Source organism: Bombus huntii, unplaced genomic scaffold, assembly GCF_024542735.1.
Source record: "Bombus huntii isolate Logan2020A unplaced genomic scaffold, iyBomHunt1.1 ctg00000199.1, whole genome shotgun sequence".
Lineage (NCBI taxonomy): Eukaryota > Metazoa > Arthropoda > Insecta > Hymenoptera > Apidae > Bombus > Bombus huntii.
The window spans coordinates 50,001-56,327 of record NW_026099430.1 but is presented as its reverse complement, the minus strand read 5'-3'; the positions used below and the strand labels follow the sequence as shown (position 1 = coordinate 56,327).

At 48.2% G+C, this 6,327-nt stretch overlaps 2 non-coding genes across 2 annotated transcripts; both read left to right on the top strand.

Annotated features, from left to right (window-relative positions):
* Window positions 1–298: 298 nt before the first annotated feature.
* Window positions 299–2,221, top strand: LOC126877625 (small subunit ribosomal RNA). Its single transcript, XR_007695195.1, has one exon. It is a non-coding gene; the product is annotated as a small subunit ribosomal RNA (ribosomal RNA).
* A 3,384-nt stretch (window positions 2,222–5,605) lies between these two features.
* On the top strand, window positions 5,606–5,760 carry LOC126877631 (5.8S ribosomal RNA). The gene has a single exon (XR_007695200.1). It is a non-coding gene; the product is annotated as a 5.8S ribosomal RNA (ribosomal RNA).
* Window positions 5,761–6,327: the final 567 nt, after the last annotated feature.

The window sequence follows — 6,327 nt, the reverse complement described above, 5'->3', positions numbered from 1 at the left end:
CACGAAGACAGCATTATGGAAATGTTCCTTTAGAAGTACGATTCTAAACATTTTATATAAGACTATGAGAAAGAGAGAGAGAGAAGAGAGGAGGTGGAGTTGAGAATTACAAAGTGGCTGCGAGCGGCGTTCGAAGATTATTACTGAACTATGGGTGTATCTCGAACGTCGCTAGGAGATATATTTTATAGATATATCTATCTTAAGAACGAAAAGTCTCGTCGTACGGTGCTTACGTCCCACCTACGACACGAAGAGAACTTAAACGAAATTTATAAGAATTGTTATACGAATAAGATCCCTGGTTGATCCTGCCAGTAGTCATATGCTTGTCTCAAAGATTAAGCCATGCATGTCTCAGTACATGCCGCATTAAGGTGAAACCGCGAATGGCTCATTAAATCAGTTATGGTTTCTTAGATCATACCTACATTTACTTGGATAACTGTGGTAATTCTAGAGCTAATACATGCAAACAGATTCCGACCAGAGATGGTAGGAATGCTTTTATTAGATCAAAACCAATCGGTGGCGGATGGCTCGTCTGTCCGTCCATCGTTTGTTTTGGTGACTCTGAATAACTTTGTGCTGATCGCATGGTCATCTAGCACCGGCGACGCATCTTTCAAATGTCTGCCTTATCAACTGTCGATGGTAGGTTCTGCGCCTACCATGGTTGTAACGGGTAACGGGGAATCAGGGTTCGATTCCGGAGAGGGAGCCTGAGAAACAGCTACCACATCCAAGGAAGGCAGCAGGCGCGCAAATTACCCACTCCCGGCACGGGGAGGTAGTGACGAAAAATAACGATACGGGACTCATCCGAGGCCCCGTAATCGGAATGAGTACACTTTAAATCCTTTAACGAGGACCAATTGGAGGGCAAGTCTGGTGCCAGCAGCCGCGGTAATTCCAGCTCCAATAGCGTATATTAAAGTTGTTGCGGTTAAAAAGCTCGTAGTTGAATCTGTGTGTCACAGTGTCGGTTCACCGCTCGCGGTGTTTAACTGGCATTATGTGGTACGTCCTATCGGTGGGCTTAGCTCCTCGCGGGCGGTCCAACTAATATCCCATCGCGGTGCTCTTCACTGAGTGTCGAGGTGGGCCGATACGTTTACTTTGAACAAATTAGAGTGCTTAAAGCAGGCTACCTTCGCCTGAATACTGTGTGCATGGAATAATGGAATAGGACCTCGGTTCTATTTTGTTGGTTTTCGGAGCCCCGAGGTAATGATTAATAGGGACAGATGGGGGCATTCGTATTGCGACGTTAGAGGTGAAATTCTTGGATCGTCGCAAGACGGACAGAAGCGAAAGCATTTGCCAAAAATGTTTTCATTAATCAAGAACGAAAGTTAGAGGTTCGAAGGCGATCAGATACCGCCCTAGTTCTAACCATAAACGATGCCAGCCAGCGATCCGCCGAAGTTCCTCCGATGACTCGGCGGGCAGCTTCCGGGAAACCAAAGCTTTTGGGTTCCGGGGGAAGTATGGTTGCAAAGCTGAAACTTAAAGGAATTGACGGAAGGGCACCACCAGGAGTGGAGCCTGCGGCTTAATTTGACTCAACACGGGAAACCTCACCAGGCCCGGACACCGGAAGGATTGACAGATTGATAGCTCTTTCTTGATTCGGTGGGTGGTGGTGCATGGCCGTTCTTAGTTGGTGGAGCGATTTGTCTGGTTAATTCCGATAACGAACGAGACTCTAGCCTGCTAAATAGACGTAACTTATGGTATCTCGAAGGCCCCCGGCTTCGGTCGGTGGGTTTTTACTACCAACGTACAAACAAATCTTCTTAGAGGAACAGGCGGCTTCTAGCCGCACGAGATTGAGCAATAACAGGTCTGTGATGCCCTTAGATGTTCTGGGCCGCACGCGCGCTACACTGAAGGAATCAGCGTGTTTTCCCTGGCCGAAAGGCCCGGGTAACCCGCTGAACCTCCTTCGTGCTAGGGATTGGGGCTTGCAATTATTCCCCATGAACGAGGAATTCCCAGTAAGCGCGAGTCATAAGCTCGCGTTGATTACGTCCCTGCCCTTTGTACACACCGCCCGTCGCTACTACCGATTGAATGATTTAGTGAGGTCTTCGGACTGGTGCGCGGCCAATGTGATAAGCATTGCCGATGTTACCGGGAAGATGACCAAACTTGATCATTTAGAGGAAGTAAAAGTCGTAACAAGGTTTCCGTAGGTGAACCTGCGGAAGGATCATTAACGATACGATACCAAAAGAATTTGACTTGAACACATATAAAAACTATGAAATATATATCACAATGGTCGGTAAGGAGCCGTACTCCTCCTGTATCGACGAAAGTATATACGACGTATTAACAAGCTATATACTTTAACAAACGAAAACGCCAGGGAGCTTGGCAACCTCCGTTGGCACGAATAGAAATATTCTTAAGGAGGAGACGACCCTCCAGCTACGGAATTATACGAAGAGAAGGTGGCACTCTCTCTCGATCATCGGGATGAAGAGATATATATATACAAGTATAAAAACGAAATGCGAATGAAACTTATTCGAGGCGCCTGCGTGAGGTCGTAAACAGAAAGACCCGCCGTCTCCGAATAAAACATATAACATATAATATATATATATATGAAATTCTAATAAAAGGGAACTCTAGCTTCGAAAGAGCCAACAAAAGTTAAGGCTCGATATCAAACGAAAAAATTACGATGGAAACCAGGTGTAAAGAGAAATGCAGTCGTGGCGCCTGCGAGAGGCCGTACACAGAAAGACCCGCCGTCACGATCTCGTATTTCGTATTTGCATCGTGGAAACCGTACAAACGAAATATAAAAGTCCATGCAAACTAATAAGAAAATCTCTAAAGTGCCTCGTGTCGGAGTGATCATGCTCGCCTATTCTCTTCTATGTTTCGTGGTCTGTGTTGCGTTTGTTCTCCTCCTAGCAACGGGACATATCGAAGACTCCTCTTTGGGATCGAACGAAGCGTCTAGAACGAGTCGACGAGAGCGAAAGAACTTGTAGCGAGTCGCGCAGAGCGAAAGGATACCGATATACATCTTCGAAGGTTCTCTTCGAAGATCCATGGATACCTTCTGCGTCGACTTCTCTCGTCTCTTTCATCGAAACTCTCGTCGTTCTCGAAACGTGCTTCCTACCCAAAGGGCGTGTGCTCTTCGTATGTCGTTTCGTTCGAAATAACGAAACCACGTGTAACATACTCGTGGATCGGGTAACCTAGAACGAAGACGCATCGCGTGGATGTTGGCCCGCTATGCGACGATGACCGATGATGATGATGATGATGATGATGATGATATGATGATGATGTCGATGTCGACGACGACGACGATGAAGACGATGTGTAGCAACGATTCGTAACTAGTCTAGCCGAAGTTCGTTCAGAGGGGAACGCCGCCGGCTTCGAAGCCTCGATGTCGTGAGTCGGACACCCGTGCCGTCGCTAGAGTTTTTCAAACTCTGCTTCTGGATATTGGGACGAAAGACCGCTCGAGGACGACGACAGCCGTGCGTGCGTATCCCATCGAATTTTTTTTACACCACCTGAACGAGACTAAAGTTTCGTCTAGTTGATCGTCTACCGTCGCATAATGTATATTATATACCGTTCAGAGGGGACCGGCTGTCTATCCTCGTTGTCGTGAGTCGGACACCCGTGCCGTCGCTAGAGTTTTTCAAACTCTGCTTCTGGATATCGGGACGAAAGACCGCGCGAGGACGACGGATGCGAGTCCCATCGAATTTTTGACTTACACACTACCTGAACGAGACTTAAAGTTTCATATTATATACCGTTCAGAGGGGACCGGCTGTCTATCCTCGTTGTCGTGAGTCGGACACCCGTGCCGTCGCTAGAGTTTTTCAAACTCTGCTTCTGGATATCGGGACGAAAGACCGCGCGAGGACGACGGATGCGAGTCCCATCGAATTTTTGACTTACACACTACCTGAACGAGACTTAAAGTTTCATATAATATACCGTTCAGAGGGGACCGGCTGTCTTTCCTCGTTGTCGTGAGTCGGACACCCGTGCCGTCGCTAGAGTTTTTCAAACTCTGCTTCTGGATATCGGGACGAAAGACCGCGCGAGGACGACGGATGCGAGTCCCATCGAATTTTTTATTTACACACTACCTGAACGAGACTTAAAGTTTCATCCAGTTTGTCGTCTATCATCGCATATAATATACCGTTCAGAGGGGACCGGCTGTCTATCCTCGTTGTCGTGAGTCGGACACCCGTGCCGTCGCTAGAGTTTTTCAAACTCTGCTTCTGGATATCGGGACGAAAGACCGCGCGAGGACGACGGATGCGAGTCCCATCGAATTTTTGACTTACACACTACCTGAACGAGACTTAAAGTTTCATATAATATACCGTTCAGAGGGGACCGGCTGTCTTTCCTCGTTGTCGTGAGTCGGACACCCGTGCCGTCGCTAGAGTTTTTCAAACTCTGCTTCTGGATATCGGGACGAAAGACCGCGCGAGGACGACGGATGCGAGTCCCATCGAATTTTTGATTTACACACTACCTGAACGAGACTTAAAGTTTCATCCAGTTTGTCGTCTATCATCTCATATATAATATACCGTTCAGAGGGGACCGGCTGTCTATCCTCGTTGTCGTGAGTCGGACACCCGTGCCGTCGCTAGAGTTTTTCAAACTCTGCTTCTGGATGTTGGGACGAAAGACCGCGCGAGGACGATGGATGCGTGTCCCATCGAATTTTTGATTTACAAGACACACACTACCTGAACGAGACTAAAGTTTCATCGAGTTTATCATCGCATAACCCGTTCGGAGGGGACCGGCTGTCTATCCTCGTTGTCGTGAGTCGGACACCCGTGCCGTCGCTAGAGTTTTTCAAACTCTGCTTCTGGATATCGGGACGAAAGACCGCGCGAGGACGATGGCTGCGAGTCCCATCGAATTTTTGTTTTTTTTTTTTTTTTTAAAGAAAAAACACCACCCGAACGGAGATGTGTTCTATCTTTCGTCGATTTTTCATGCTTTCAGTCGGTCGCGTGGTCGCCATCCGTTCGGAGGGGATCGCCGGCTTCGAAACCTCGATGTCGTGAGTCGGACACCCGTGCCGTCGCTAGAGTTTTTCAAACTCTGCTTCTGGATATTGGGACGAAAGACCGCTCGAGGCGGACGGCCGCGCGAATCCCATCGAATCTTTACTATCACCCGAACGATGGAGAGATGCACGCGCGCTGTTTCTTGAATAATTGGACGAGAGAGTAGAATCAAACACATATATAACATGGGCTAGCCACCGTGCTTACTCGTTCGCGAGATCGTGTGCTGTACAGAGGATTCAGAATCGGGTGTATATATCCCCGTCGTTTCCTGACGAACGGAGCTTCGATCTCGATGGTTGTTATATATCATAATGTACTTTACGCCCGGCCGGCGAACGCGCGTATCTTCGCGCGTTCGTCGTTTTCTTTTTTTTTCGAACGTTTTTGTGTCGTCAATCCTATGGCGACTTCTGCGCGTTCGATTCCCGTTGGTCGAACGTGACGGAACTCGGCTTCGCTAGAACCGAGAAGAGTACATTTGAGTATTGAACTGTTGTAAATTTATAAAAGATTACCCTGAACGGTGGATCACTTGGCTCGTGGGTCGATGAAGAACGCAGCTAATTGCGCGTCAACGTGTGAACTGCAGGACACATGAACATCGACATTTCGAACGCACATTGCGGTCCACGGATACAATTCCTGGACCACGCCTGGCTGAGGGTTGCTCACGTAAACCTAAGACTGCTTGCGTTGCGTATCGTTACTCTCCGTATCTGTCTCTCTCTGTCCCTTCTTGCCTTAACAACCCGCCGTCGTTCTTCTTTATATAAGAGAACGTTTCAGAGTCGGACGAAGGTACAAGAACGAGGATACGAATAAGAGCGGACGGAGAGAACATACGCGACGTACGAGCGATTGTTGGACGCTCGTCGGCGTTCGTCGCGGTCGTGCAGAGACCGTGCAAGTCGTACGCATGCTCGATATATAATCTATCGTGTTCACGGGAGACTACGAAACTCTACCTCTGTCTCTCTCTGTCCCTTCTTGCCTTGACAACCCGCCGTCGTTCTTCTTAAAAATTATAAGAGAACGTTTCAGAGTCGGACGAAGGTATACGAAGGGATACGAATAAGAGCGGAGAGAACCGGTCACGGACCTGCGTGAGTGCTCGCGGCGTCGTGAGTCGTCCTTACGAGGGCGACCGCCCGCTTATGCACCGCTTCGTGTATCGGTTATCGAACGTATATACTCGTAGTGTTCTCCTCGTGACCGATTTTTTTTTCATATCAGG